This window comes from Triticum dicoccoides, chromosome 1A (genome assembly GCF_002162155.2).
Source record: "Triticum dicoccoides isolate Atlit2015 ecotype Zavitan chromosome 1A, WEW_v2.0, whole genome shotgun sequence".
NCBI classification, from domain to species: domain Eukaryota; kingdom Viridiplantae; phylum Streptophyta; class Magnoliopsida; order Poales; family Poaceae; genus Triticum; species Triticum dicoccoides.
Genome location: NC_041380.1, coordinates 601,589,662 through 601,605,708, shown reverse-complemented (window position 1 = coordinate 601,605,708; position 16,047 = coordinate 601,589,662).

Sequence of the window (16,047 nt, the reverse complement as noted above, 5' to 3'; positions counted from 1 at the left end):
CCAGTTCCAGTTGCTGTGACAACTATACGTCTGGTTAGGGAGGCTGAGATTCAACTCAGAAGACCTCGTCTTCACCTTATTCCCCTTGAGCTAAGGACACCTAGTCCTAGCCCAATCACTCTGGTAAGTCTTCAAGGTAGACTTCCAAACCTTCACAGACTTCATTCACCGGTGATCCACAATGACTCTTGGATGCTTAGAACGCGACGCCTAACCGGCTGGAGGATTCACAGTCCTCAAGTGTAATAAGTCTTCAGATCACACAGACAGGAAGACTTAAGTGATGCCTAACACTCCTTGGCTCTGGGTGTTTAGGGCTTTATCCTCGCAAGGAATTCTCTCTCAAAGGCTTCGAGGTGGGTTGCTCTCAAACGACAAAAGCCATGTACTAACTCTGAGCAGCCAACCGTTTATGGTTGTAGGGAGTGGGCTATTTTTAGCCACTAGGCAACCCGACCTGATTTGTCCGAAATGACCCTGGGTCACTAAGGAACTGACACGTGTTCCAATCATATGATGGCACAAAAGGACAGCAACATAACCACAAGCAAATTAAATCAATCATAGCAATTCATCAACCACCGATAGGACAACGAAAATCTACTCAGACATCATATGATGGCAACACATCATTGGATAATACTATGAAGCATAAAGCACCATGTTCAAGTAGAGGGTATAGCGGGTTGCGGGAGAGTGGGCCGTTGTAGATAGAGGGGTGAAGGTGATGGAGATGTTGGTGAAGATGGCGGAGGTGTTGGTGTAGATCGCGGTGATGATGATGGCCCCCGGTGGCACCGGAAGCGAGGGGTGAAAGTGCTAGTGATCGACTAGAGGGGGGTGAATAGGCAATTTTTATGAAAGTCTTCAAAACATGGAAGTTTCGAAGACAATTATAGAAATAAACATATTACCATGCAGCGGAAGGTAGACTACACTAGGCAAACCATAGTCAAGTAGTCAATGGAGTGAAAGCACAATGACTAATAGCAGCTAGGCAGTAAAGACCAGGTAGGAAGATATTGTGAAGCCAATCAGAACAAGCAGTCACTCAGTGAAGAGAAAAGATAAAGCAATCATACAATGACTTCACAAGGACCAATAGTAAGTAAAGGGAAGGGACGGATGAAACCAGTGACTCGTTAAAGACAATGATTTGTTGGACCAGTTTCAGTTGCTGTGACAACTGTACGTCTGGTTAGGGAGGCTGAGATTCAACTCAGAAGACCTCGTCTTCACCTTATTCCCCTTGAGCTAAGGACACCCAGTCCTCGCCCAATCACTCTGGTAAGTCTTCAAGGTAGACTTCCAAACCTTCACAGACTTCGTTCACCGGCGATCCACAATGACTCTTGGATGCTCAGAACGCGACGCCTAACTGGCTGGAGGATTCACAGTCCTCAAGTGTAATAAGTCTTCAGATCACACAGACAGGAAGACTTAAGTGATGCCTAACACTCTTTGGCTCTGGGTGTTTAGGGCTTTATCCTCGCAAGGAATTCTCTCTCAAAGGCTTCGAGGTGGGTTGCTCTCAAACGACAAAAGCCATGTACTAACTCTGAGCAGCCAACCATTTATGGTTGCAGGGGGTGGGCTATTTATAGCCACTAGGCAACCCGACCTGATTTGTCCGAAATGACCCTTGGTCACTAAGGAACTGACACGTGTTCCAACGGTCAGATTTCAAACACACATGGCAACTTTACTTGAGCTACAAGCAAAGCTGACTTATCCAACTCTGGACGAGATTTGCTCTCATAGTCTTCACTCGAAGACATAGGATTTTGGTTAAGCATCACTTCAGTCATTCTGACTGGTTCACTTGGACCCCACTTAACAGTACGGTGGTTCCTATGACTCAACAAAGAAGAAAAAGAAGGACGAAAGAACTAAGTCTTCGCGCTCCATAGTCTTCATGCGATGTCTTCTCTTGTCATAGTCTTCAATGTGAATGCCTTCACATACCACCTTTGACTTCAATGTCTTCTTACATTTTTAGGGGTCATCTCTGGTAGGAAAACCGAATCAATGAGGGACTTCTACCTGTGTTATCCTGCAATTCTCACAAACACATTAGTCCCTCGACTAGGTTTGTCGTCAATACTCCAAAACCAACTAGGGGTGGCACTAGATGCACTTACAATCTCGCCCCTTTTGGTGATTGATGACAAACTAGTTGAAGTTTTCAACGAGGAATAAAATATGTGAAATTGTAAAGGATAGGGGATTGTCATCATAAGTGGCAAAGGCTCCCCCTAAAGATGTGCATATAAGTAATTTGCTTTTGGTATGCAAATGCACATGGCAGGTTGTACTTCTGGAGATCCTCTTCAACTTATGATGACAATTAATCATGCAAGAAAAGTATGTGAAGATAATGACATGCATAATGAAAAATGGACATCTGCAAAATGATCTAAGTGCAGAATTTATCGTCGGACATGCGGAATTTATCATGACATCACAGAATAGCAAATAAGTAGCAGACGACCATCGAGTTTAAGTGTTACAACTCAAAGAACCAAATGTATTGAAAATGAGAGTTGTAAGCACTTGGCAAAAGTAGCAAAAGTAAAGCAACCACCCATATGGACCCACTTGAAGACTATCAACTCATATGCTTCTCCCCCTTTTGTCAATGAGGACCAAAAAGGTTTGAAAACATAGAGCGCCTACTCGTTCCCATGAGGTGCAGGCGAGGCAGCAGGGTCGTCGGTGAGATCCGGTGGTGCAGAGGAACTTGGTGCAGTGTCGTCACATGCTGAAGTTTGAGGAGTGAAGTTGCATCATCTTGGTCATCCATGACTCTGGCATTTACGGTCGCAACTGGGGACGAGTATTCAGAGTCTTCAAGTGAGGGAGTCCGACGCGAGTGAGCATTTCTGGGAGGAGTTGAGTCAAACTTGAAGCGTTCGGTGAAGCCATCATCGTGCTGATCAGCTTCGGCGCTCAGTAGGGTCAAACTCTTCCACGACCTTCGACATGTTTCATGTGTGACAAAGGCATTCTTGGTGGCAAGATTGCGAATGCGGTTGACATCCACCAAGAAGCTTTGCATCTGACACTTAAGCTAGTCGTGATGTTTGTCCTGTTTCTGATGCAGCGCGACGAGAAGCTCTCGGTCATTGAGGACACGAGATCGTCTTTGAGGCCTTTGCACAATGGTGCTACTAGTGGCATCAGTTTGAGTACGAGGGGCACGTGTGGTTCCAGCAAGGGGATAAACACGAGACACTGCTGGAATTCCTTCAATGGACTGGGTGAAGCTTTGGTGATCAGCATTGTGGAGATAAATGGGATCCTTAGCAGGCTCTGGGTAAATGGCTTCAACTGACAGATCATCCTCGGGCAAGAATATAAGATGATTGCGCGCAGACGGTTGATAGTTGAAGGCTGAGTGACGCTTGACCAGACGCATGACCCATGGAGCATAGAATTTCAACCCAAAGATGTCGGAGCCATACGCAGCCAACTGCCTGATGAAGAAGTCTTGAGCATTGAAGCTGATGCCATTGAGGATATAGAAAACCAAAGTCTTCATTGCTCCTTCAAGCTTCGCTGCGGATGAGTGTCCTTTGACAGGCCATAGAGTCTTCCTGATGATGTGGTAAATGGTGCGAGGCAGGTACTCTAGGTCTTCAACAAAGAACTCAGATGGGTATTCAGCATCGTGAGGCAGAGGCTTCATCATGCTCAGCATTTGACTCATGTTGGGTTCTGGCTTCTGAAAGATGCTTTCCAAGGCATTTTGATGTTGTTGACAACCTGGTTCATAGTATTCACCAGGAGTGTGCAGGCCTGTGAGCTCAATGATATCAAGAGCTTTAGCTTCATGATGGACATTGCCTGTCATCCACTCAAGGACCCAAGTCTTCGGATCCCTGTTGTAGCCTCAAATATGAAGAGTGGCATAGAATTGAAGCAGCAGTTCTTCATTCCAGTGCTCCTTGTCAGTGATGAACTGCAACAGACCAGCATCTCTGAAACAGTCCAATGCTTCTTCGAGGCAGGGCAGACCAGCTATAGCTTCAGAGTCGAGGCGCATATGTGGAAATATGCGCCCTTGATTGTATAGGACACAGGAATAGTAGTTGCACTGCTGATAGCTCCAGAACCGATCTGAGGAAATGCGCGGTCTGGTATAAGGGTTCTTGGAGGTGTTGAAGAAGGTATTATGTGCCACGAAGCCATTCGCATTGAAGACCCCAGGTGAAGTGGCAGTGCCTGGGAAACGTGGAATTCTTGGCTTGGGCTTTTAGACTTGAGGCTTGTGCTTGACGTGGTACTCAAATTGTGGACCAGCAGCAGGTGGAGGAGTCAGAATGGGCCATCGAACAATAACTGGCTGACCACGATCAAATGCCAGCTCCATTGTGTGAGGTCTTGGAGGGGGAACAGGGGCATTGGCATTGTCTTCATGGGCTTCAGGGGCCACATGTGCTTCAGGTACTTGGACCTCAGGTGCTGCAGCATTGACTTCAGGTGTTGCAGCATTGACTTCTGGTGCCTCATTGGCTTCTGGCGCCTCATTGGCTTCCGGCGCCATATTGGCGTCAACCACGACAACGTCATTGGCGTCAGTAGTGATGTTGGTGATTACTTCAGGGTTGTTAACCTCCACTTCAGAAGCTGGAGGGTCGGTCACGTTCTCCTCGAGAACAACATCTTGGTGAGACGGGGGTGTAGCAACTCTTGAAACTCTTGGGGCTTCTTCTTCATCTTCTTCTTCATCGGCTGATGCAGCCGGAACATCTTCAGCCATTTTGGCTTCGGATTCAGACACGTGCATTGGGGGAGTGACTTGGGGCCTTGGTCCTTTGCGAAGCCTGCGTAATGCGGGCAACGCTTGTGGAGATGGAGCGTGCGGGGCCTCAAAGTCATCATCAGTTTGCACTGTTGGGGTAGCTTGCGGTTGGGGAGAGCTTGGAGTGTCTTGTCTCTGTGGGTGATCAGCGCATGATGCATCCTGAGCAGTTGGCGTCAAAGGACGACCAATGCTGATGAGTTCGCTGTGCGTAAGCACAGGCGATGATACCAATTGGTTCTCAATCTGAGGAAGGACTTCATCATCTTCAACATTGTCATGGTGACCAATGTCTTCAGCAGCGGTGGGGTCAACTGCTGGAATGTCTTCAGCTTCAGGAGCCTCTGTGGAAGCAGGCTCATGAATTACCATCCGTCGTTCTTGATGCGAAGAGGCAAGACGAGCAACCGAGATGGGCTCAACGATAAGGGGCTCTGTGCGAGCAGCCCGATCTTTCTTGGTTTTGTGCTTCTTCTTGGAGGGAGCGACATCAAAAGCTTCAGGATGTTTCCTCTTTCTGGCTTCAGCCTCGGCATCCCTTGTCTTCTTTAATTCTGAAGCCACTGTGGGGACCTTAGGCTTCGAGCCTATCATACTGGCTGGGAAGACAATGGGATGTGCTTCTTGCCTTGTTGCTTCAGGTTCGGCCACAGCTGGCTTCTTCTTCTTCTTTGCAGCCATCCTGGGATCGATGCCAGGACGCCCAAGAGCCTTGAGCTTTTCAGGTTCATTGTAGGCTTGCACGCACTTGTCAGCCAGACTCTTCATGCGCTCACAAGAACCTTTAATTTTCTCGCGTTTCTTGAGAAAGGCTTCCTTGAGCTCATGCAGCATAGTCTTGAAGTTCTTGACATCTTGCACGCTGAGCTTTGCCATGTGCTACTTGAACTGAGCTTTCTTATAGTCGATCTTTTGCTTCAGTTCAACGATGCGCTGAGCTAGAGCTAGCTCGGAAGCAATGGCGCCAGTGAAAGCGACGCTGAGGCCAATTGGAAGTTACAGATCATCAAAGCTGAGATTGGGGGTTTCAAACCACTCATCAATGAAGTTGTGAAGCATTGCTATGTCAAAGAGAGGCAACTCATTGAAGATTTCTGCTTCTTCTTTGCTCTTGATCAGTTGCTCAAGAGCGTCATCTGCAAGATCTTCATCGCTGGATAGATCAATGGCGTCGTTGCGCAGGATAGCAGCATCTGTCAGTTCTTCGCTGGTGGGTTTCAAGGGCATCTTTACTCTCGAGGGCTTGGAGATGCGTGACAAATCTTCAGACTGCACACTGTGTTCACGAGGTGCAGTGGCTAGAGGCTTTGCATGTAAGACCTTTGGTGCAGGAGAAGGTTTTGAAGCTTTAGGATTCTTCAGTTTCTTTGGCTTCGGCGGTGCAGGCGCTTCATCAGATTCAGCGTCATCTGCAGGCTCATCCACGGCTGTCCCTTGAACCATGATATGAGTGATGAGACCTTCCAGGTTGTAGAAGGGCCCAACAAGATTGGGTTCAACTTCGCGTGTGCCATCAGCACGAGGAGTAGAGGGGCCTGGATTGAAGTCTAAGCCTCGTGACTTCTTGTTCTCTTTGGCCGAGTTCCTGGCAAACTAAAGGTTGCGCTTGAACAGATTATCATCGCGGCACCACAGTAATGATGATGGATCTGCATCTGCAGGCTGTGGTCCTCAGACCATACAAGGATAGAAGCCTTGTTCAATGGCTTCAGCTCTGGACCTGGGTTGAAGATATTTGTATAGGATGTCTCCCCACGGTCGCTTGATGGCATTCTTCTCAGCATATTCCTGGGTCACAAACCTGTACTTGAACCATTGCTCTGCCCAGTATCTTTGAATCCATTGGATTCGTGTCTTGCGCTGACCATAGATTTCTTCGGGGTCAGTTTTGTACAGTTCATAAAGATCTTCGGGCAGGTCCGTTGATGTACCCCCATGACGCTGTCTACCGCCCTTTCTAGTAGGTTTCTCTGGTGCCATGAAGTTTAAACTGAAAGGCTTCAACACGTTCAAAGGCTTCAAAGGCTTCTACTTGCTTGCTAAACAGGAACTGGCTTCGGGAGAGTTAATGTGATGATGTAAGAATTCTGCAAATGAATGCAGACTATGAGAACCAAGGGATTCTCCCACGGACATGTACCTGTGACAGCATTAAGGTGCGAGGGAAGGGGAAGAGGTCATATGCATTCTCAGAAGATTTTGAAGATAAATCAGTTTAGAAGACATTGACCTCATAGTGCGAAGACATTCACTCATAGATAGAGAGTTGGTTCCAGATTTGTATGAATCCACGAATAAGTACAAGTGAGGAATCTAACTTCTTTGTGAAGCATAAGTGAACATACTAGGCATATTATGAGATGCAGTATGAAATAGATCCAACTTGTGTGAATAGAAACTGCTTGTGGTAGAAAGTGATGAATCTATAGGATCAAAGGGGCCGTAAAAAGGAAGTTTTATTTACCACACGAAGAACTGCTAGACGGAGTGGGAGAGGAGGCCGAGCAGTTTAATCGTCCGTGCCCTAACTTGGCGACGGAGGACACCTACGGCGACGGCGGAGAAGATGATGTCCGCAGCCGGCGTGAAGACGGCGTCGGTGAGGTCGCGGCAGCTAAGCGCTTCGTCGCCGACGTCGTCAAGGGCTAGCGGTGGCGCTAGGGTTTGTGCGAGAGTGGAAGAAAGGATAATGACTGTGGTGAGGCGTGTATTTATAGGGACAGGGACGGCACATTGTTATTACACAGGTGCCCCTGGCGATTCACATCTGAAGGACACGTGGCCATCATGCAACATATCGGAGGTTGTTCCACGTTCCCACGCACGCCTGGATTGTCGGGTGGTCGTTCCCACTTCTTCGGGTTTCAGGTGAAGGAATTATCATTGAAAACGGACTTAATGTTTGTCTCTGTATCTTCTTCTGACTAGGACACAGAGAAGACATTCGACAGTTTCAATAGAATGCATATGATTTGGACAGATAGAGTTTGAGATAGAAAGCATAGAGAGATTAGGGTTCGATCACATTCACTTAGTTCAAAAGATTCAACAAGGAAGACGTAGCTATACGTGAATGCTGTAGAGGACAAAACACTAGTATGTATATATCAGAAGACAATCAAGTCAACATAGTGAAGATAATCATGAATACAAGTTGAAAATGAAGACAAACAAAATGTGAAGACATAGCACATATAACACCATGGGTAAAACACTTCAAACAGAAGAATTTGGTGGTGGCGTTACCCACTGTATAGGAAGTATTAGACCCAGACACGGCGCACAATTATCGTGGCGCTCCGAAGTCAAATTCCATGTTAATGTATTCACACTCAGAATGCAAGTCTTCATTGATTGAAGATATACTTTACTTCCAGTGTTGCACCTCTAAGTCATCAACATGCATAAGTGTTAGGATGTGTGCCTGATCACAGGACATTTAAGGATTCCAAGATATTTAGCTCACACCGTAACTTGCAAAACCTCTTCTCGTCCAAGGGCTTGGTGAAGATATCTGCGAATTCCTCTTCAGTGTTGACGTGTATGATATCAATATCTTCCTTCACAACATGATCTCTGAGAAAGTGATGACGAATTTCAATGTGCTTTGTCTTCGAATGCTGAACTGTGTTGTTGGCAATCTTGATGGAGCTTTCGTTGTCGCAGTAGAGTGGTACTTGCTTCAGGTGAATGCCATAGTCTTTGAGTGTTTGCTTCATCCATAGAAGCTGAGCGCAGCAAGATCCAGCAGCAATGTATTCAGATTCAGCAGTGGAGAGAGATATACAGTTCTGCTTCTTTGAAGACCAACATACAAGTGATCGTCCCAGAAAATGAAATGTGCCTGATGTAGACTTGCGATCCACCTTGTCACCAGCATAATCAGCATCCGAGAATCCAACTAGATCAAACTCTGAGCCCTTTGGATACCATAATCCTAGTGTTGGGGTGTGAGCCAAATATCTGAGAATTTGCTTCACAGCTAAGTGATGCAATTCCTTTGGTGCCGCTTGGAACCGGGCACACATGCAAACACTAAGCATGATATCTGGCCTAGATGCACATAAATAAAGTAAGGAACCAATCATGGAGCGGTATACCTTTTGATCGAACTCTTTACCATTTTCGTTGGGACCCAGATGATGTTTGGTTGGCATTGGCGTCGTGTAGCCTTTGCAATCTTGCATTCCAAATTTCTTCAGGCAATCTTTGAGGTATTTCTCTTGAGATATAAAGATGCCATTGCATTGCTGACGTATTTGAAGACCAAGGAAGAACTTCAGCTCACCCATCATGGACATCTGATATTGCTCTTGCATCATATATCCAAACTCGTCAGTGTATTTCTGATTGGTGCAGCCGAAGATAATGTCATCCACATATATTTGGCACACAAACAGTTCACCATCATATGTCTTCGTGAAGAGAGTGGGGTCGAGGGAACCAGGTTTGAAGCCGTTGCTCTTCAGGAAGTCTTTGAGTGTGTCATACCAAGCCCCAGGGGCTTGTTTGAGGCCATACAGTGCCTTGTTGAGCTTGTACACCATATCAGGATGTTTTGGATCTTCAAAGCCAGGCGATTGTGCAACATACACTTCTTCGTCAATCTTGCCATTGAGAAAAGCGCTCTTCACATCCATTTGATGCAGAAGAATGTTATGATGATTTGCATAGGCCAGCAGTATGCGTATTGCTTCAAGTCTAGCCATAGGAGCAAATGTCTCATCGAAGTCAATCCCTTCAACTTGAGTATATCCTTGAGCAACGAGACGAGCTTTGTTTCTGACAACTTGACCATGCTCATCTTGCTTGTTGCGATATATCCATTTGGTGCCTATTATATTGTGCTTGCGAGGATCAGGACGCTTAACCAGTTCCCATACATTATTCAGCTCAAACTGTTGAAGCTCTTCTTGCATAGCTTGAATCCATTCAGGTTCCATGAAGGCTTCATCAACTTTCTTGGGTTCAGATATTGAGACAAATGCGAAGTGCCCATAGAAATTTGCTAGCTGTGTTGCCCTTGAACGAGTGAGTGGACCTGGTGCACTGATGCTATCAATTATTCTCTCAATCTGTACTCCATTTGCAACACGAGGATGTACAGGACGAAGATTTTGCTCTTGCTGATCATTGTCATTGTTAGAAGGATTATCTTCAGGCTGAGCATTGTCTTCAGGTTGATCAGGTGCGGAGATGATAAGTTCCTCTTCAGGCTGAGCTTCAGATGGTATGATTTCTCCAGTTCCCATAAGTTTGATTGATTCACTGGATGGAACTTCATCTAGCACATTTGGCAGGTGCTCTCTTTGCGAGCCGTTAGTCTCATCGAACCGCACATCCACAGTTTCAACCACTTTATAGTGAAAGAGGTTGAAGACTCTGTAGGAGTGCGAATCCTTTCCATATCCAAGCATAAAACCTTCATGTGCTTTTGGTGCAAATTTTGAAGTGTGATGTGGATCCTTGATCCAGCACCTGGCACCAAATACTCTGAAGTAACTAACATTTGGCTTCTTGCCAGTAAGGAGCTCATAGGAAGTCTTGTTCAGAAGCTTGTGAAGATAAACACAGTTGATGATATGGCATGCAGTATCAATGGCTTCAGGCCAGAATTTTCTTGGAGTCTTGTATTCATCAAGCATTATCCGAGCCATCTCAATAAGTGTTCTGTTCTTGCGTTCGACGACGCCATTCTACTGTGGCGTGTACGAAGCTGAGAATTCATGTGTGATGCCCAAAGTATCAAGATATGTATCTAGCCCAGTGTTCTTGAATTCAGTGCCATTGTCACTTCTGATGTGCTTTATCTTGACACCATAGTTGTTCATGGCTCGATTGGCGAAGCGTCTGAAGACATCCTGCACTTCAGTCTTGTAGAGGATTATATGCACCCAAGTATATCTTGAATAACCATCAACAATGACAAAAGCCATAGAGACAAGCAGTAGTAGTAAGAGTTGAGTAATGAGTGGGACCGAAAAGGTCCATGTGGAGCAGTTCGAAGGGTTGAGTCGTTGTCATGATTGTCTTCGAGGGATGCTTGGCCCTCGTCATCTTTCCTGCTTCACAGGCACCACATAAGTGATCCTTCTTGAACTTGACGCCCTTGATGCCTATGACATGCTTCTTTCTTGCAAGAGTGTGCAAGTTCCTCATGCCAGCATGCCCTAGCCTCCGATGCCAGAGCCAGCATTCTGGGGCTTTTGCTAGAAGACATACGACAAGCTGTGGTCCTGCTGAGAAATCTACCACGTACAAGTCATCTTTCCTATACCCTCCAAACACTAGAGACTTGTCAGATTCCATTAGAACAAGGCAACAATATTTTCCAAACATCACAATCATGTTTAAATCGCAAAGCACTGAGACAGACATTAAGTTGAAACCAAGGGATTCAACAAGCATGACTTTATCCATGTGTTGATCCTTTGAGATTGCAACTCTACCTAGACCCAATACCTTACTTTTACGAGTGTCAGCAAATGTGGTGTGACTTTTGTCAGATGGACGTAAGGTTGAGTCCATAAGAAGACTTCGCTTGCCAGTCATGTGATTAGTACACGCACTATCAATAATCCATTCTGAAGCAGCTGGTGTCGTACCCTACAGTGCAGTCAGGGGGATAGGCTTCACGAAGAGAATTGTGAAGCAAAAAACATTTGACGAGCCAGTGGATTATGAAAGCTTAGATCGAGATTAGGACTGATACGGCAAGTAGCAAGCGACTCAGGAACAAAGTACATAATAAGACCATTTGGGCATTTGATCTTGCGCCCTACAAGATGTTTAAGGTCCCCAGCAATAGCGTCAGACGATTTTGGTTTTCGGCTGGAGACCTTTCCCTGCAAAAGAGAGTTAAGCTTTCTTAGCCACCCACATCTTCAAGGGTGGCTTCGAAGCAATGAGTCTAAGTGCAGCATCTGAGAACTTTGGCTTTGGAGCCCTAGCAAAAAGTCTTGCAGGTGGACAATAGTACTCATAAGAATAAGCAGAATAGTTCTTGGTCTTATGAACATGGCGGTTTGATGAACCGCGCTCATATTCATAGGCCTGAGTATGGCTTCCCTGCAAAACATTTGCATTAGTGCGACTCAGGTGAGTCCTCTGTCTATATGAAGCCTTTGGGCCGTATGAAGCCTGTGGTCTGGGGTTTGTCTTCTTCACTTGTGGTGTCATGATGACATTATAGGAAGATTCTCCAAACACCTTTTCGGCACCCAGACCTTCTTCATAGGCGGCCCATTCCTGCAGTTAGTACAAATATACCTGGCAAACACTTCACCATTCTGATTCTTAAACAGTTTATAGTTTGCATCAAAGGATTCATCAATAACAATGGGATTAGCACAAGTGAAGCTAGATAGGGTGGGTGGATCCACTAAAGGTCCCTTTACAGCAACCCATGTGGTTTTGGGGTACTGCTCAGGTTTCCAGTAAGAGCCATCAGCATTTATTTTCCTTTCGAACCCAACACCCTCTTTCCTAGGGTTTCGGTTCAGGATCTGCCTTTTGAGGATATCACATAGTGTCTAATGCCCTTTGAGACTTTTGAACATCCCAGTTTCAAGCAATGTCTCCAACCTAGCATTCTCATCAGCAATAGCAGTGGCATCCTCAACAGAGGGGTTAGTTATCACATAACAGTTCAAGATATTGCAACAGTGGTAGCAGTAGAACATTCAGCAACAGAAGTAGCGTTATCACGCTCAATGCATTTAAGACATGGTGGTTCAAAACCTTCCTGAGTGGAACTGGTCTGCTTGGCGCGAAGTGACTTGTTTTCCTTTTGAAGATCTTCATGAGCCGCTCTCAATTTTTCAAGGTCTTGCTTCTTTGAAGATAATCATGGGAAAGCTTTTCATGAGATGTTGAGAGCGTTTCATGATGACTTTCAAGTTCCTCATACTTAACATGAAGATTTTTTATGTCTTCAATTAAGGACTGAGATCGAGTCATTTCAGCGTCCAACAGGTCATCGCTTTTGTCTAATAGTTTTTGAATATGTTCCATAGCTTTCTGCTGTTCAGTTGCAATTTTAGCAAGTGTTTTGTAGATGGGTTTGGAACCACAATCAGAGTCATCTTAACTTGATGTTTGATAGTGAGTGGCGCGTGAGTTTACCTTGGCACCGCGTGCCATGAAGCAGTAGGTGGGAGTGGAGTCGTCCTTGTCATTAGCATCGGCGTTGATGACATTGTCTTTAGTGTTGAAGATGGACTTGGCAATGTAGGCTGTAGCCAGACTTGCCACACCAGAATCGGACTGCTCCTCAGACTCCACCTCCGCCTCCTCAGAAGTGGACTCCTCCTCCGAATCCATTTCCTTGCCAACAAACGCAAGAGCCTTGCCAGATGAGCTCTTCTTGTGTGATGAAGACTTTGAGGAAGACTTGGAAGAAGACTTTGAGTATTTCTTCTTCTTCTTGTCGTCAGAATCATACTCCTTTGAGCTTGATCTTGAGGACTTTCTGAAGCCTTTCTTCTTGGTGAATTTTTGGAACTTCTTCACAAGCATAGCAAGCTCCTTTCCAATGTCTTCAGGATCATCAGAACTGCTGTCAGATTCTTCTTCAGATGAGGAGACAGCTTTTGCCTTCAAGGCACGAGTTCGCCCATAGTTGGGACCGTAGATATCTCTTTTCTCAGAAAGCTGAAACTCATGTGTGTTGAGCCTCTCAAGTATGTCAGACGGATCGAGTGTCTTGAAGTTAGGACGTTCTTGAATCATCAGGGCTAGGGTGTCAAACGAGCTGTCAAGTGATCTCAGGAGTGTCTTGACGACTTCATGCTTGGTGATCTCAGTAGCGCTGAGGGCTTGAAGCTCATTTGTGATGTCAGTGAGTCGATCAAACGTGAGCTGGACATTCTCATTGTCATTTCTCTTGAAGCAGTTGAAGAGGTTGCGACAGACACTGATTCTCTGATCTCTCTGGGTTGAGACGCCTTCGTTGACCTTAGAGAGCCAGTCCCAAACAAGCTTAGATGTTTCCAAAGCACTCACGCGGCCATATTGTCCTTTGGTCAGATGACCACAGATGATGTTCTTGGCAGTGGAGTCCAGTTGAACGAACTTCTTGACATCAGCAGCGGTGACACCTTCACCAGCCTTGGGAACGCCATTCTTGACGACATACCATAGGTCGACATCAATGGCTTCAAGATGTATGCGCATCTTATTCTTCCAGTAGGGATATTCAGTTCCATCGAAGACGGGGAACGCAGCGGAGACTTTAATTATCCCTGCAGTCGACATAGCTAAAACTCCAGGTGGTTAAACCGAATCACACAGAACAAGGGAGTACCTTGCTCTCATACCAATTGAAAGTGCTAGTGATCGACTAGAGGGGGTGAATACGCGATTTTTATGAAAGTCTTCAAATCATGGAAGTTTCGAAGGCAAACGATAGAAATAAACCTATTACCATGCAGTGGAAGGTAGACTACACTAGGCAAAACCATAGTCAAGTAGTCAATGGAGTGAAAGCACAATGACTAATAGCAGCTAGGCAGTAAAGATCAGGTAGGAAGATATTGTGAAGCCAATTAGAACAAGCAGTCACTTAGTGAAGACAAGAGATAGAGCAATCATACAATGACTTCACAAGGACTAACAGTAAGTAAAGGGAAGGGAAGGATGAAACCAGTGACTCGTTGAAGACAATGATTTGTTGGACCAGTTCCAGTTGCTGTGACAACTATACGTCTGGTTAGGGAGGCTGAGATTCAACTCAGAAGACCTCGTCTTCACCTTATTCCCCTTGAGCTAAGGACACCTAGTCCTAGCCCAATCACTCTGGTAAGTCTTCAAGGTAGACTTCCAAACCTTCACAGACTTCATTCACCGGTGATCCACAATGACTCTTGGATGCTTAGAACGCGACGCCTAACCGGCTGGAGGATTCACAGTCCTCAAGTGTAATAAGTCTTCAGATCACACAGACAGGAAGACTTAAGTGATGCCTAACACTCTTTGGCTCTGGGTGTTTAGGGCTTTATCCTCGCAAGGAATTCTCTCTCAAAGGCTTCGAGGTGGGTTGCTCTCAAACGACAAAAGCCATGTACTAACTCTGAGCAGCCAACCGTTTATGGTTGTAGGGAGTGGGCTATTTTTAGCCACTAGGCAACCCGACCTGATTTGTCCGAAATGACCCTGGGTCACTAAGGAACTGACACGTGTTCCAACGGTCAGATTTCAAACACACACGGCAACTTTACTTGAGCTACAAGCAAAGCTGACTTATCCAACTCTGGACAAGATTTGCTCTCATAGTCTTCACTCGAAGACATAGGATTTTGGTTAAGCATCACTTCAGTCATTCTGACTGGTTCACTTGGACCCCACTTAACAGTACGGTGGTTCCTATGACTCAACAAAGAAGAAAAAGAACAACGAAAGAACTAAGTCTTCGCGCTCCATAGTCTTCATGCGATGTCTTCTCTTGTCATAGTCTTCAATGTGAATGTCTTCACATACCACCTTTGACTTCAATGTCTTCTTACATTTTTAGGGGCCATCTCTGGTAGGAAAACCGAATCAATGAGGGACTTCTACCTGTGTTATCCTGCAATTCTCACAAACACATTAGTCCCTCGACTAGGTTTGTCGTCAATACTCCAAAACCAACTAGGGATGGCACTAGATGCACTTACAATCTCGCCCCTTTTGGTGATTGATGACAAACTAGTTGAAGTTTTCAACGGGGAATAAAATATGTGAAATTGTAAAGGATAGGGGATTGTCATCATAAGTGGCAAAGGCTCCCCCTGAAGATGTGCATATAAGTAATTTGCTTTTGGTATGCAAATGCACATGGCAGGTTGTACTTCTGGAGATCCTCTTCAACTTATGATGACAATTAATCATGCAAGAAAAGTATGTGAAGATAATGACATGCATAATGAAAAATGGACGTCTGCAAAATGATCTAAGTGCAGAATTTATTCTTGCACATGCAGAATTTATCATGACATCACAGAATAGCAAATAAGTAGCAGACGACCATCGAGTTTAAGTGTTACAACTCAAAGAACCAAATGTATTGAAAACGGGAGTTGTAAGCACTTGGCAAAAGTAGCAAAAGTAAAGCAACCACCCATATGGACCCACTTGAAGACTATCAACTCATATGCTTCTCCCCCTTTTGTCAGTGAGGACCAAAAAGGTTTGAAAACATAGAGCGCCTACTCGTTCCCATGAGGTGCAGGCGAGGCAGCAGGGTCGTTGGTGAGATCCGGTGGTGT